The sequence below is a fragment of the Felis catus genome, chromosome A2, assembly GCF_018350175.1.
Source record: "Felis catus isolate Fca126 chromosome A2, F.catus_Fca126_mat1.0, whole genome shotgun sequence".
Lineage (NCBI taxonomy): Eukaryota > Metazoa > Chordata > Mammalia > Carnivora > Felidae > Felis > Felis catus.
Window position 1 is genome coordinate 28,033,693 of NC_058369.1, and position 17,798 is coordinate 28,051,490.

General features: G+C 38.5%; 1 protein-coding gene across 15 annotated transcripts in view; it reads right to left on the minus strand.

Annotated features, from left to right (window-relative positions):
* FHIT (fragile histidine triad diadenosine triphosphatase) overlaps window positions 1–17,798 on the minus strand; it is a 1,423,954-nt gene that overhangs the window by 569,705 nt on the left and 836,451 nt on the right. The window lies entirely within an intron of this gene.

Consider the following 17,798-nt stretch of genomic DNA (forward strand, 5'->3'; position numbering starts at 1 on the left):
GTTTGGATTTGGGGGTTGGAGGGGGTTGCTAGAAAACATAGAATATTCTTTTTTTTTTTATTACTTTTACAACATGAAGCCTGTTTTAACAGCAGCGTGAATATTTTAGCTCAGGCAGAGATGAAAGGACATAATAAATAGGAAATACTGCTCTACCAGTGTATTCCTGAAAAAGCCCTTATCAATCACATTCATTAAAGGGAATCTAAAATAATGCTTACCATGGCAGGAGCAGGCACTGAGTTCAACATGCCTGGGACAAATAATGAAATAGGTGTAGGGGGAGACTAGTAAAATTTTCAAATCTGAGGTACCTTGGAATAAAGCGCTTCCAGAGACTCTTAACAACATTTAAACTCTTCTCTCTTCCAGGTTCTGTTGCCTGAGTAGGGCCATGAGTTACTGCCAACAGGCTAATATCTACACTCAGCTCAAGCACAGTATGTCCCCAATCATCATTCATCAAGAGCTTCAAAACAATGTGTTTATCTTTTGACTTGTTGTGAATATTAATAAATTAAGATCTTTAAACTGTCTAGAAAGAAGAACAACTGCCACGAGCTTGGGTGCAGATGATGTATTTACATACATTAAAGAAGTACCATTAACAGTAATTAATGGTGCTTTTACATCTCAAAATGCATTGCAATTGACTGTCAATTTGTTTTGGAGGTATCTGCAATCATAAAATAAATATCATTCTAAATGGATACTTAGCAATATTTAATAATTTTAAACTCCGATGTGCCACTTAATGCTTTAGCAATAACACACTGTTTTATGAAGACAGTGTTTTAAATTTAGAATTTTTATCGAACTTTATTAAAGTTAATGAGATTGCATTGCTTACATTCTACCTTAACTTAGAATGTTTATAAAGGTCATGAAGGCTAATTTAAAAATTTGTATTTTGGAAAAAGCAAATTTAGTCAGTTAATGACTATGCAATTAAAACATAATTCCACTACTTTCTAAAGGAACCCACATTTAGCACTGTGGTATGTCTTCATGAGAGATTTTAAAAGTGAAAGGTTTAGGACTTATCACGGTTATGAGGCTGAATAGACACAAACGTAGAGGGGAATTTCATTAACTCCTGAGTCTCTTGTGGACTAATCTGACTTGGAATGAGAGCTAGAATACATAGCACCTGCAAACTATAGTAAAGAATACATCAACTAAACTTCCAAAGAAGTTAAAAGTGGAAACACATCTCCCCTAAGTTAATACAGTCTGCAATATCTCACTAGCAACTTAAGTACCATTTTTCTTGAGACACCTACAAATAAAAGAGGAAATATATTTGCTTTAAAGTTGTCAAGGCTATGTGCAACAGAAATTTGGAGCAGGGGCTCATGGCTGGCTCAGTTGGTTAACCATCCGACTTTGGCTCAGGTCATGATCTCACTGCTCATGAGTCCGAGCCCTGTGTCAGGGTCTGTGCTGACAGCTCTGAGCCTGGAACATGCTTTGGATTCTGTCTCTTTCTCTCTCTCTTTCTCTCCCCTCCCCCACTTGTGCGTGTTCTCTCTCTCTCTCTCTGAAAAATAAATAAACATTAAAAAAAAAAAAAAAGAAATTTGGAGCTAAACTAGTTAACCCAGTCTACAGCCTTTCTGTGAAGGACAGACCTTGTGAAAGCAGATCTGGGGAGAATCCTGATATGAGTTAACAAGGTGTCATTGGCATGGCTCTTAAATGTCCCTAGATTGAGGGGTTCCCCAGATCCTTTTTCTTTCAGTCCATTTTACTGCTACTAACAACAACTGTTCAAACCTTTGATAGATATTCATGACAATTCCACAAACCAATTCATGTGTAAAACTAAATTGAGTTTCTTTGCACTGTTCACAGTATGGTAAGAGAGTTTATAAGGCAATAATTCTAAATATAAAACAAAAAACAAATGTTACATTTTACAAATTTAAGGAAATATGTAGGAGGAGTACTAAACACATTTGGCATGTTTAAAAATATACTTGGTGCTTGTCAGCTCTCAGAGAGTACAGACATATTGTTTGTATTATCAATAATAACACACAAATAATGGCGAATTGATCACTAGAGTATCTGCCTTTCTCCTAACCACAACAGTAACACTTACATACTGCATTTATTTTGTGATTAGGCAAAAATCTGACACATGAATCCTAAGAAGGCAAAGCTAGTCATTTGTACATGTTCTTAAAGAATTCCAAATCAAGGGGTGCCTGGGTGGCTCAGTCAGTTAAGCTTCCGACTTTGGCTTACGTCATGATCTTGCCAGTCCCAGGTTTGAGCCCAGCCTTGGGCTCTTTGCTGACAGCTCAGAGCCTGGAGTCTGTTTCAGATTCTGCTCTCCCTCTCTCTCTTTGCTCCTCCCTGACTCATGTTCTCATTCATTCATATTCTCTCTCTCTCTCTCTCTCTCTCTCTCTCTCTCTCTCTCTCTCTCTCAAATAAATAACCATTTAAAAATTAAAAACAAAAAAAGAATTCCAAATCAAGAAACCAGGCCCCCACTTTGGACATGAATATTTCCTTCTTTCCCACACAACAAAGATGAGAGCATAAAGAGAAATTATTGGTATACCTGAGTAATTAAATGCAGATGTGCTGACTTTAATAAGGCTCTCATCTCAGAGCTAAGGAGCCAGGATAGAATTGTGTCTCCAGTGAAGTATCTACTCAAAAAACCTCTTACTGTAACTTAACTTCACAAAAGCTCAGTTTCCTCATGTGTGATGTGTGGTTTATAGCACTACCTACCTTATAGGCATCAGAAAAATCATCTTAAACTGGGAAATAGGCAAAGGAGATTCCTGAATTCCTTCAGTGTTAGCGCCCCCACTGCCAGGGTTGTCCTTCTGTGTATAGGATGTTTTACAATTCTGATGCGGGACAGTGACTTGTGTGAGCTCTTATGGATACTACCCTGCTCTCTATCTGACCCACCAACCTACCAAACTGCATGTATATATAAAATCTCAAATGATCTTTGGACTGAGTTTAACATCTTACTAGGTCCCTCATCAATTAATGAGCTAAATAAGATATTGAGCCATGTTTGTTTTACATTTGTACAAGAGCCATTAATTTATCTTTCTGCAAAGTGTTTTTTAACTTAACACTGGATTGTTTTGACAAGTGAGATGATGCATAGTGCATATTTGGTATAGAGTCTCTCACATATAATTCAATAAATGTTACCCATTGCATCACTGCTATGAACATGTCAATAATTGCCACCATTATCATACCACTTAAAATTTTTAATGTTAGCGATGGTTTGTTTACTCACATTAAAATATTAACAAGAAAGAATAATCACTAGTTCTGAAAACGGTTCCAAATTCCACACTGCTAACCACAGCTGACACCACTTTAACATCTGGCCTTGAGAATGGTTATCTTGCAAATCACACACTCAGTAGAGAAATGAGAGTTTTCAAAGGATCCACTTTCCACGCACAGAAGCTTGTGCATCAGCTGGGCTGCCATCACGTCTGCTAAACAGGATTCATTAGAGTGATAATTGACAGTTGTTTCCTTTTCTAAGTGATTGCTCTGTAGTTCCATTATGTTCTGTCAAGGAAGTGCTAGTAATTAATTAACAATAAACTAAACACTAACTTTGCTTGCAGTGAAGGTTTGAAACCATTTATCTTGGGGGTGCAGAGATGTGGCAGAGAGAGAGGAAATCCACCTCCTAGGTCCATGAAACACTGTAAGATGTCATTACAGGGATGGATGGGGATGGACAGAGCCCTCTGGGAAGGTACGAGAGACCTCCATGTATAGCTTTGCCGGTGCCGATATATTGAAAAAAAACGAAAAGGAAGAAATCTCAAACCAGGAGTCCAAAAATATGGTCTACTTTTCTTTAGAAAGACACTTCAAACACTGAAAAACAAAATAAGAATAAATAAGATATTCATAAAGTAATGAACTTTTTTTTTTTTAATTTCAAAGTACATGGTAGGTGAGTGGTCAGGAAGGATGACAGTGCTCTTTGCATTCCTACCAGCACATTTCTATAACTCTTCTTTTTAAAAAATAACATCTAAAGTCTAAAAAATAAAAAATAATAATATCTAAATTTAAAATTTTTTCAAGATAACATCCAAAGTCTAAATTGAGGCTTTTTGTGAAAATGCAGCCTTAGGCTAAGGATTGAGCCCTCTTCCCTCAGCCCTCAGTCTCTGAGATCTCATTTTTCATTAAATCATCTGGTATCATATGCCTCAGTTGCTGGTCTCCTTTTCTGCCTATTTTGTTCTTTCAGTATAGAGCTATTAGGGGTTCATCCTACAGGTCCTGGCAAACACATCCCCATTGCTCTCCACCTTCTTCCATCAGTTTAAACTGCCCCATCCAGGCACAATGATCTCTTGGTCCCACAGATTCTTGCTATGCATTACTTACTATAATTTTTGAATGCACTTAATCACATAAGCTTTTAGTCAGTTTCACATTCAAGCGTCTCACCTCATCAATAAGACCTCAGCTCTTTGAGGACAAGGACATGTCTTCAAAAGATAATTAACAATTACAGAGTACCACTGCTTTGGAATCTGGTCATGTTGGATACTTCGTGGAGCAGAAAAGCAAGCAGCACCTTTGGGTACTCCCCAGCATTCTCCTGCCATGGGAAAAGACTACAGCTTTTTAATTTTTCAAAGGTGTTTTGTGGGTTTCTGGCTCCAGCAGAGCCCCAAACCTATCATTTAAAGGCTCCAGAATCCCTGGTCCAAATGTCTGCCAGTATCTGAGTCCCTATCCTACAGTGTTTTTCAAAAGAGGATCCTGAGATATTCTTCAAAATCAAAAGAGAGTGACGCTCTCTCAAAGAGACTGGTGATCAGAGAGGGGAGGATTTGGTTAACTGGGACACAAAACAGGACAAGAACTGGGTAGAGGTCAAAGTCAGCTCAAGGCCAAGTGAGAAAGACAAATGTAAGCAAAGGAACCAGCTAATCAATAATAAATTTGGGCACTGGATCAGGAGTTGGTTGATAGAAAAGGGACAGACAAAAATGTCCCAGGGATAAGGGTAGGGGCAGGAGTCACTTCAGGGCCCTCCTGTCAGCTCCTGACAGAGTTAACAGCTCTGAGAAAACTAGAGAATACTGGAGCCTCCGATTCCACTGAACTTGGCCTTAAATGGGCACAACCCCCAAGGCAAAACAAAACAAAACAAAGCACTCTAACACTTTTCAATTGAAAGAAAAAAAAATTTGATTTGGAACTAATTTCAAACTTACCCACAAGTCCCAAGAACAAGAAGAGTATAGGGAACAACTGTGCACACCCCCAGATGTATACACTATTAGTATTTCCCCCACCTGCTTATCAGTTGCACTCTCTCCTTATACACTCTATTTATTTCTTGCTCTTATCTTGAAAATAAGTTAGGGGCGCCTGGGTGGTGCAGTCGGTTAAGCGTCCGACTTCAGCCAGGTCACGATCTCGCGGTCCATGAGTTCGAGCCCCGCGTCAGGCTCTGGGCTGATGGCTCAGAGCCTGGAGCCTGTTTCCGATTCTGTGTCTCCCTCTCTCTCTGACCCTCCCCCGTTCATGCTCTGTCTCTCTCTGTCCCAAAAATAAATAAACGTTGAAAAAAAAATTATAAAAAAAAAGAAAATAAGTTGCATTCAGTGTGCATTTTTTAAGAAAAAGAGATTCTGGAGGTGATCCAAGATGGTGTCACAGGAAGACCCTGAACTCACCCTTTCCCACAGACACACCAAATCCTTCCCCCAACCCTGCAACTGCATATACACCAATTCCTCTTGAAGAAGAACTGAGGGCTGAATGACCATCTTCCACAAGAGAGAAAGGCAGGACCAGAGGAGACATGGTAATGAAAAGAACCCCACCTGGAACCTTATGACCTGCAGTAGGGATATCTCTGAGGGGCGTCTGCAGCAGACTCACCCACCCGGGGGCATAAAGAAAACTCAGTGGGTTAACAGCCAACTAGAGTAGAGGTGAAAGAAACCCATTTACTAATCCTGGAGTGTCCTCCAAACATGGGGGAGCTGCTGGAACTCTCTCCTGGGTCGAAGGGACCAACTGGTAAGCACCACTGTTTACATTCCTCTCCACCTTGGCAGTACAGAGGACAGCAGGGTCTAGGCACTCCAGCTGGCATCCTAGGGCCACCCCAGCAAGCTCCAAGCCCCTAGCCCACTGCAGCTCCAGCTGTCCCTCCAGGGTGGCATAGAAGACCCTAACACCCCTAGCCCATGCCTTTTGCTGCTCTAGCTCTGGCCATCCCACCAGAATTAGGATTTCAATTATACATGGAATCTAAAAACCAACAGAAGCAAACTGAAACAGACTGGTAGGTACAGGATTGATGGATACTGGTTACCAGAGGGGAGGGATTTGGGAGGCAGACAAAATAAGCGAAGGGGATTAAGAGGTACAAATTTCCAGTTATCCAATAAAAAAGTTATGGGGATGTAATGTACAACATAGAGAATATAGTCAGTGATATTCTATTAACTTTGAATAGTGGAAGATGGTAACTACACTTATCATGGGGATCATTTTGTAACGTACAGAAGATATTCTGTGTCAATTATACTTCAATTAAAAAAAAGGATATTCTCTCTAATCACCACAGTAGAGTAAGCATTTCAGTAAATGTAACATTTGTTCAGTATTTTACCTAATCCACCATCTTCTCTTTCCTAACTTTATCAATTAACCAAATAATGCCCCTGATGGCATTCCCTCCTCCAGTTTAAGATCCAGTGTAAAAGGAAATAATCAACAAGACTAAAAGGCAACCTACTCAATGGGAGAAGATATTTGCAAATGACATATCCAATAAAGGGGTAGTATCCAAAATACATAAAAGATATAAAACATCCAAAAAACAAATAATATAATTAAAAAATGGGCAGAAGACATGAACAGACATTTCTCCAAAAAGGACATCCAGATGGCCAACAGACACATGAAAAGATACTCATCACTCATCATCAGAAAAATGCAAGTTAAAATCACAATGAGATATCACCTCATACCTGTCAAAATGGCTAAAATCAACGACACAAGAAACAACAGGTGTTGGTGAAGATGGGGAGAAAAAGACATTCTCATGCACCACTGGTGGGAATGTAAACTAGTGCACCCACTGGGGATAACAGTATGGAGGTTCCTCAAAAAGTGAAAAATACAACCACTTTATGAACCACCAATTGCACCACTGGGTATCTATTCAAAGAATACAAGAACACTAATTCAAAGGGATACATGCACCCCTGTATTTATAACAGCATTATTTACAGTAGGCAAAATATGGAAGTAGCCCATGTGTCCATCAATTGGTGAATGCATGAAGATGTGTTTTATATGTATATACAATGGAATATTTACCCATGAAAAAGAATGAAATTTTGCCATTTGCAATGACATGAATGGAACTACAGAATACAATGCTAAACTAAATAAGTCAGTCAGAGAAAGATAAATACCATATGATTTCACCCGTATGTGGAATTCAAGAAAAAGACAAATAAACAAACGGAAACAAATCTGAGAGAGAGAGACAAATCGAGAAACAAACTCTTACCAATAGAGAACACACCGATGGTGGCCAGAGGGGAGCTGGGTGGGGGGATGAGTGAAATAAAAGATGGGGATTAAGGAGTGTACTTGTTATGATAATCACAGGGGGATGTATGGAAGTGCTGAATCTCTGTATTAGACAGCTGAAACTAATATAACACTGTACATTAACTAACTGGAATTAAAATATAAACTTTACAAAAAGATCCAGTATAAGAGCTTATTTAGCGTTCATGTCTTCTTAATATGCTTTAATCTCCAACATTTGTCTTTCTTCATTTTTCTGTTTAATGATACATCCCTATCCCCGCTCCCATGCCCCACCCACATGTTTGTTTGTTTTTAAATAGAGCTATACTTTATTTGGGGTTTTTCTGATGTGCATTGGTGATGAGGTTCATGTTATGTATTCCTGACCAAACACCGTATTGATCAAGCCCCGGCCTTCGTGGGACATCACTCCGAGCGGCACAAAGTATCTGCTGCTCCTCGTGGGTGAAGTCTATCATGATCACTGGTCAAGATCTTGTCAGCTTTCTCCACTGTACAGTTACCATTTTCCTAAACTGAAGACTGCTTAATATTCTGATTGTGTATTAGACAAGAAAAAGAGGTTGTTATGTTTTCGTTACATACTGATAAAGTATGCACATTTTTAAAAGCTTAGTGTGTTTTGTTCGTTTTAAATAATAACACATGCACACCTTTTTTTACTTCCTGTTGTCTACCACTCTGGGCTGTAAGCTTTTATTACGCAAAAGCTGTGGTGTGGGAGCCACTGTTTGTATGTGTTCCTTCAGGCCCTCTCACCAAAACAACACAAACCGTACAATAACCAACAAATGTGCCCTTTCTTAAAAGTGGTCCAAGGGTGGGTTTTCACATTTCAAAGAGCATCTCAGGCTGTTCAAGGTGAGAGACATTTGAAATCAATTGGTCCAACCCACTCATTTTTACAGAAAAAACAAGGCCTAGGGAGGAAAAAAATGACTTGCCCAAGATCACATAACCACAACAGTTCTTTAGAAACAATTATAAAATCAATTCAGAGGGCCATGATTGCCATGTTTTAAAGTGAAATACAATTTAAAAAAAAATATCTGAGCACTTAGGATAAAGCAAGGATAAATATTGCTTGGTGAAAGTTTTGTTTTAATTCCAAATGTTTATGAATGGGTATGCTCCCCTCTACTGGGTAATGACATAAAATATATTTCTTACTGAAGGTCATATTTAAAAACCAGCAGAATCTAGGTTTGACAACTTAAAAACCAGGAGCCATTCTACTACAAAGGTGCTGCCTAAACTTTAGTGTGAAAACAAAGGTTGAAAGGCAGGTTCTGATTCAACAGGTCTGGGATGGGATCTGAGATTGCATGTGTTGAAGGAATTTGTTTGTGGGTGTTAGCTTGTGGGCACCTTTGAGAGCCTGATGAAAACACCGTATCCCAGTTTACTAGCTTATGGGAAGGATATCTACATAAAGTATATATTTGTTTTCATTTGTTAACAATTCGATATAAATTAATTCTTGAAAATGTTTAAATTAAAGCAAATAAACAAAAGCCTTCCATATAGAATCAGCTCACTGCATAGCAGGAAAAAAAATATGTGCCAATGGTGATTATTGAATATTGGGGGGGCGCCTGGGTGGCTCAGCCGGTTAAGCATCCGATTCTTGGTTTCCACTCAGGTCATGATCTTGCCGTTTGTGAGTTTGACTCCCACATTGGGCCCCACACTGACAGTATGGAGCCTGCTTAGGATTCTCTCTCTGCCCCTCCCCTCTCTTCTTTCTCTCAAAATAAATAAATAAATAAAAATAACATTGAGATTTCCTGGTATCCATGAAATGCCACACATGGGACCCAATCAATAATCATGCAAGGTGGGGTTATTTCCCCCAAATTATAGAGGAGAAAAGAGATTCAAACATCTTACTTTCCCTAAGGTCATACTGCTTGTGAGTAGAGGGCCAAAAATTAGAATCCCGCTGATTCCTAAGGTCATGCTTCTATCATACTCACTGACTCACACATGTATACTATTCACACACATATACAGATGCTCTAGCTACTGCTTTCATATAAGTACATATGTGGATATGTACATTGACACCTTCCTGGACTTCCATTTTTACAAACAGTATTCATGTGAGAGGAAACTAATGTGTCAAAATCAAAGTCCCTAGAATTATGTGCCTTCCCAAGTGGCTCAAGCACCATTTATATTGTCTTAATTAATGGGATCTGTTAAAAACAGTCACATTAGATTAGAGAGACTGAGTTTGAAGGCTGGTGGGAAAGAGTATGAGAGGCAAACAGCCAGTACTCCAAACAAGATTCCATCATGTGTGTCTCAGACTTCATGGGGTATATTTAGTTCAAACCCTGGTACTTTATACAAATAGGTTGTCACGTAAAGTGCAAACAACTCTCTTTTGACAAAGTGATACTGCTATGGTACCGGGTTGACGGCTTTATATACCGCAAAGCTCTTTAAGTGACAAATGAAAGCAGTGACTTGAAATTATGGTGATATGGAATTACTGCATAAATCCTTTCTGGCTCTCAGGGGGAGCAAAAGGAGAGTGTTTCGCAATTAATTAAAAAGAAAATCTGAGAGGATGAGGTTAGATTTCTCTAGACTTGACTCTGTAAAACAGACTTTGAAGTTGCTCCTACAAAATTGAGAAATGACCCTGAAAACTTCTTCAAATGAGATGTACAATGTTGTTTAAAGATCTGGCTGAAGTGCAGCTCTTGACCCAAATTATGCCAGGCACGGGTGCAGTAATTATCTTTGCTGGAGATGTTCGGTGCCCTGACGTGGAGACCTTTTGGTATGTTTGATAATGCAGCTTTTTGTGTACACACACTGCTTGTCCAAGCTGTCTCCGTCAGTGGCAAGTTCGAATGAAGCCCGATAATTTAAAAGGGTCTGCTTTCTTGCCAGCTTTATCTAGCCTGAATAAACATTTCCAGTCAATCACGTATAAAACCTTCCTGCATAAATTCAGCTGACCTGCTCTCATCTCCTAATAAGGATTTTTACAAAGAGGCCTGTTGGGCAACATATTTCTGATAGATGATTAATAAGAGATATAGGATTTCTTTTTTTAAATCATACTTTGACTTTAAGAGGGCAAATTCATTATCCATAAATCAAAAGGAGCACAGGATTTCAGTTTTATCAAAAGCCTTATCTGACTTCACTCTGACAGTTAACTCTAGGCCGTAAATGATTAAATAAAAGTCTAAGTTCACCCAAGCCAGGGCAAGAAAAAAAAAAAAAAAGAAAAGAAAGAAAAGAAAGATGGGGGGGGGGGAACCCTCAAAGCCCAGAAACTTCAAATAAAATAAGAAAAAGTCACAGAATTTTCAGCCTCAAAAAGAAATGGTGAGGAGATGTATTATCTACCGGAAATGGATTTCAAGCGGAGGGTTTCTTCAGTTGGTTTTGCTTTTCAGAACTAGATTCAAATCTTATACTACCCTCCAAAAGAGAAAAAAGTTTTGAGAGTATTACTACTGATTTTTCTTTAAAAAAAGTTTTAAGTGATACATATGTAAAAAAAAATACAAATGGTCACATATCTTTAACATCCCTTCCACTGAAAGGTGGGATCTGTGTCCCCCTCTCCTTGAGTCTGGTGGGTTAAGTAAGTATTTTCACCAACAGAATTCCACAGAACCTACTATGGTCAGGTCTTAAGAAATTGGTGTTTCTACCCACTCTCTGAAAACACTTGCTCCTAAAGCCATGAATTTCTCTAAGGTAAAAAGGCTGACTACCTCGAGGCCAACATCTTGCAAGGAAACCCAACAGAGCCGTGTAGAGAGGGAGAGAGATGTTCAACTCCCTTGTAGTCAAAGGAGTCATCCAAGCTGAGGCTCCAGACATGATTAAACTGGGATAAGCCAGCCATCCCTGCCATGTCCTGGGTGAGTCTCTGACCCACAGCACGGTGAGATCTAATAACAAAATCGTTTTCAGCTGTTATGTTTTTGAGTGCTTTATTACACAGTAGGTGCCCCAAGCATATAAAGTGGGATATTAAGTGTATCACTCTACAGTTTTGCCTATGTATTCCCATATGTAACCACCGCACAAAAAAATACACACACAACCACATACATACATACACAGAGGTAACCACTCTTCTAACTTCTATCATCACAGGTCAATTTTGCCAATCCTTAATTTTATAATACCGTACATCATACAACACGTACTCTTTCAGTCAACTGTCCCTGAGATTCATAATTGTTGCTGTGCAAGTCAATAGATGGTATATATTCATTGCTGTGAAGTAACCATTTTATGTCTATTACATTAAGTCAATCGGTGGCTGAGGGACATTTGAATTGCTTCTAGCATGGGGATTTTGTAAATAAATAAAGCTGTTACGAACATTCTTGTACAACAATGCACCCACTGCTCTTGGGTATAAAGCTCACAGTAGGGTTGCTAGATCATGGGCTAGGGCATATGTTGATTCAATTATTAGTTCAGATTCTGACCACTTATGGAACTGTCCATCAGGGTTATGATGCACGTAGGTTTTCTCTACATACATCGAACAAATACTGAGAACAATCATGCCAAGCATTAAATTAAGCTATTTATGATTTGTCCTTCCATATTTGACCTTTCCTGACTAACTGCACAATAGTATTGTTCTCAACAATGTCTACTGTCATGAAAATGACACTGTTCTTGGAAAAATCCTATCAGGCAAAGTCAACCTCTAAAATAGTACTGTAATAAATATGCAGAAATGTCACTTTTTGCATTAGCCCAAAGGTTTTGTATAGCTTAAGGATATGTGCAGTAAGCTAACTATAAAAATAGAAACTTGACAGTGGGGATGTATGTGTGTGTCAAAATAATATTACTCTTTCTGGAAGTATGGCAGAAAAAATGACACTACATCCACCAGCATGATTTTTATAGATCTGCCTCTTTGCCAGATGTCACCTTTTATAAACTGCTTTATAAAAACATGACAGTATAAGTGCAATAGTGTGTTTATTGCTTGATAAACTTTAGTAATAAACTGAGGATTGGTTGAAAATTAAAGCCTTAGAGCCTATTCATTAAGCATTTAGGACAAGTGAATAAGCAAAAAATGCAAACTATTAAAATGCTCAATGTATGCAGATCAAGCTACTGGCAGCCGGCACTATTTCTCTGTTGGTATGTCTTCTGGAAATATCTGCCAGTTTCCTTGTCATTGAGCTAAATGCATTACAGCCACATCTAAAGGATGCCGTTTGCATCTCTACCAAGTTGAGTGAAATCCAGAACCTTACAATTGCCACAGGCTCACTGAGTGAGAATAAGCCTTTTTCAAGTGTTCTGTAATTTAGCACAACATATTTACATATGGAAAATGGTGGTCCCAACAACTATTTTTCTGAAAGTACTTGAAAAGACTTTAAGGAATCTCCTAAAATAATTTCATAGCACACAGTAACTATTTTCACTATTGATGGACCATATATAGCAATGTTTCTTGAAGGATAGCCTGAAGATTTTTGGATTATTTGTAGTGCTTGCTAAAACTAGAGGTTCCAGGATTCACCCTTAATTGATTAAAACAAAATTTCATGGTAAGGGGCCCAAGAACTAATATTTTATTATATAACTCCAAATGATTCTTATTCACAATGAAATTTGTAAATCACAGCTGTACGGGAATCTAATAATAATAAACTTCAGGGAAAAATATATTGCCCCAGCAGTGTGGCAATTTTAAGCGGGTCTTTTATAATTTTATATTCTAGGATTAAATTTATTATTTAACTTTGTATTTAAGAAAGCCAAATAGTTTGTACCAATTTAATTTTTTTGTGATGGGGACAAATGAAGACCCACAAAACAAAGTCTAGTTAAGGAATTTAAAAAAATCAATCCCCGTGACAAATGCATATACAAATAAAATTTCCTGAGGATTCTATTTAACCCGGGACTGACATTTGTAATCTTTGTAACTGATAAACATGAAAAGCAGCAGTTATCAGAACAACACAATCCCTTTACCTGATTGTCTGTTAGAAATCCTCCATTGCTCATCAGATTTTTACTGCTTACTAGTCACAGTGAATCCCATCCACACCCAAATGTCATGGAATATTACAATAGTTAACTATCCCAAAGCTACCAACATGCAGTTTGTGTGGGGTGAAGACTCATAAAAATGCTAATAAAAATATCAAAATAATAATAAGTTCCCATTAACAAATTACTGCATCCATACGAACACTAATACCTGAAAGAGACTGTCAAAGCTTCATAGGTGCTATGGAACATTAGTACTGGGAATTAGCAGTCCAAGATTCCACTTCAGGCGACTAAATAAGCTTAACACGTCATGATACAATGCAGTGATGAAGCAGTGTAGGATTTTTTGGACACGAAACACGTTGAAAATAAACACCCTCTCCTCAATCCCAGTAAGGAACAAACAGTGACTGCCGTTTTCCTTGTAAGTTAAAAGAAAGAACTTGCAAAAAGAAAGTCAAGTTCAATTTCAGATAGTTTTATTTTTCTTCTCTGCAAGAAATAGCACTGAATCAAGAGTGAAATAGAAATCAGAAAAAGTATGGGAAAAGTTGCAAAGAAAGGTGTGGAGATGGGTAAAGGAAATGTTTCTTCACTGAAACAATCATGCTGTTTTTGTTTTGTTTTGTTTTGTTTTTAAACACCTTACGGAAACAGAAATTGGTCAAGCAAATTTTATCCAAGTCCCTGGTCCTTTGGGCCTTGTAAGTGTATGTACACCTTATCAGAAAGGCCAAGACCACAATTACTGGCATCCCGACCACGTGATGCGGGGAAGACCACGAGACTCCCAGTCAGCATAACTGTCGCCTGGTTTCACTTGAGTGCCCATTAACTGACATTTTAAAAACTTAGGAATCTCTGTATTAATTCCTATAACTGCTGTAACAAGTTACTATAAACTTTGTAGGTTAAAATAATGCAGATTTATTCTCTTATAGTTCTGGAGGCTAGAAGTCCCAAGTCAGTTTCAAGGAGCCAAGGTGTGCACTGGGCTAGTTCCTTCTGGAGGTTCTACAAGGACAATCTGTCTCTGTCTCCATATCTTTTTCAGCTTTTAGTTGCTGCGTGTATTCCTTGGTTTATGTCTCCTTCCCCTATCTGCAAAGGGCAGCGCTCCAAACCCTGACACTGCCTCCTTTCTGATGCTGACTCCCCTTGCCTTCCTCTTATCGACACCATTGTGATTAAGTTGGACTCATCCAAATAATCCAGGATAATATCCCCATCTCAAGATTCTTAACTTAATCACATCTGTGAAGACCTTTGTGTCATAGAAGGTAATAGGAATTAGAACAGATTTCCAGGAATTAGGATGTAGACATCTCTGGGGGCCATCTTTCAGCCTACCACAATTTCTCTGAGTTTTCTTTTTAAGACTAATTCATTCATTTCCTTATTTATTCATTTACCTAACCACCCACCCCCTTCACTCTACAGGAATTGGAAGGGGGTTCCCAACCAGTATGGCAGAACAGATTTGTACACTATGAACCTCCAAAGCATGTGTTGACAAATTCTGATCAATATGTAAAATTGATTTTTGCTGCAACTGTGTATACATTCTGACAGGGTGATATTTCTCAGGGGGGAAAAAAAGACAGTGAGTAGAGGGGGTGATGGAGTACTGTATAGATTGGGATAACTAGCTGCCAGTAAAAGGGCTGAGTCAGTGCTCAACATTAAAGGGAAACTAGAGAAATGTATCAGATTTTCTGGAATGTGCAGAACTGGATTTACAGGAAGATACAGGAATTTGTCTTGTGAGCACATAAAAGACCATGGCAAGGATAACAAAAGGCCCATATCAAAATGCAGCATGGCCACAGGGAGACCAAATGAATGAAGTGGTAAATGTAGAAGCTTCTAGAGATGCTGTGCAAAGCTGCTCCTCTCTGAATGATTGCATTGTAATTATCAGAAATTGTTTGGGGTTGCTGAACTTTTGGTCTTTTCAGGCCAGGATGCAACCCTGGTTCTGGGGATGGAGTCTTCTTCCTATAATCCTATCATGGAGGGGTGGATGCCTACACAAAATAAGATTCTCTTGGGAAGGAATCTGGGAAACTATGGTAGAGCCCCTTCTTAAGGAATGTGGTGGAGGCCATCTCAGAACAAAGCAAGGCAACTTGCAATGTGGCCCAATCAACTCCTATACACATATGCATAACTCTGACACGACTCTGTAACTTGGACTGTGTCCCATCAGACTATATGCGTCACCATATATGGAAGACAAAGAAGTAGAAATTGTATAAAAAGCTACACCCCACTGTGCCTGGGGCTCAGCCTTTTTGGGGTCTTAGCCTACTAAGCCCCTGCCGGGGTGAATAAAGCAGCTTGCTGGAAGGAAGAGCATTGGTGTCCCACCTCTTTGTGCGAGAACCCTGCTATAAAACTTTCAGGTAATTCACTAAGAAGGTAGACCATAGCATCTCTCCCACAAAAACACAGTCACGGGGAGCTCTTCTAGTACCTGGTATTCAAGTGCTCTGCAGGTTGATATCGAACATCTCTACTTCTCCCACACAAGGTCTCCCTGAAATGACTTTCCCTATACACCATCTAGTCCCTATTTTAAGTAAAACCACTTAAAATAAACTTTTCAAAATCAGTTAAAATCACCCAGGCATTTTTCCTAGTTTAATGTTGTCTAAATCTAGATGAAAACAATTAAACTTCAAGTTTGCCCTTAATTTTAATTTTGCTTATCCTTGTACAAGATTCCAGAAGCAAGCCTGTTCCCTCCAGGCAAAGAAAGACTGATATTGAAAGAGAGTATAGAGACAGTGGCAGTGTTAGTGTGCTGGGTGGTGGGTTAAGAAAACATTTTCAGGACAAAAGCTTGAAATAAATTTGAGTGCCATAAGCAAACTCAAAGGAAGCAACAAGTGACAAAATGGCTAATTGGAGAGGAAACCTCCAATTTTCTTCCTAGTATTTTAATCGTGGCAGAGTCTCCAATAAGGAAAGATTTTAACAGGTGCACACAAACTATGATGCTTTTTACTGGTGACTTAAATTCAAATGTTAAACCTTGCCCAATCACTGTAATGGGACTAATGACTATATATTCTGAATGTTACATTTGAATAAGGTGGCAATTATCTTCTGGGTATCAATTTCAGACATTCACATAAATCTTAAAAAAAAATGATAAAGTTACTGACCTAAACATATCCAATCAAATAAAAAGAAATATGCATTTTTATAAATACTGTGCTATAAATTTAAAATTACGTGTAACATAAAAGGAAAGATGGATAATTCTAATCAGGGAGATATAAATGTGAAACGGAGGAACATATAAATATTTTAAACTTTATGATAATTCTTTAAAATTGCCCATATTTTTATATCAGCAAATATTGCCTCAAGGACTCAACTGAAACCCAAATCACCCATTTAACTCATTTATTAAATAAAACATGTTCAATTATACACTAGAACTAATGATATGGACAGAATCGAAACAGAGCTACAAAGTTCAGTGAGAACAGGGAAAATTAGTGAAAGTCATTTGACTTGTTATCTGTGTGACCAGGGAAACCTGAAACATGCTTGTTTTTCTCCGTTCTGCAGACTCAGGGCTTCCCCAACCAAAAATTACAGTTACCCTATCTTTTGCCATGTGGTACCCATCTTACAAAGAATGGATAGCCAAAATCTCATTTAATTCATATAGCATTTTTATTTATTTTTGATTTTTTTAAGTTTATTTATTTTTGAGAGAAGGAGAAACAGAGTGTGAGCAGGGGAAGGGCAGAGAGAGAGGGACACACAGAATCCGAAGCAGGCTCAGAGTTGTTAGCATAGAACCTGACATGGGGCTTGAACTCACAAACCATGAACCACAAGATCATGGCCTAAGCCAATGTCAGACACTTAACCAACTGAGCCACCCAGGCCCCCCAAATCACTTTGAAAGAGAGGTTTTACTATTTCCATTTTAGAGATGAAGAATCCATTTAGAGATGAGGGATCCATTAACTTGTCCAAGACTATAGAACTACTAAGTGTCAGAAGAACTCCCAAGTCTACATGGAAATTGCTACAGTCCAAGGACTTCCTACATATAAAAGGAATCCATCTCAACACTGATGCCACATCCACAGAATTTTTTAGAAATATACTTGTCGAATCGTAGTCCATACAGAGCTTGTGTCCCCAAT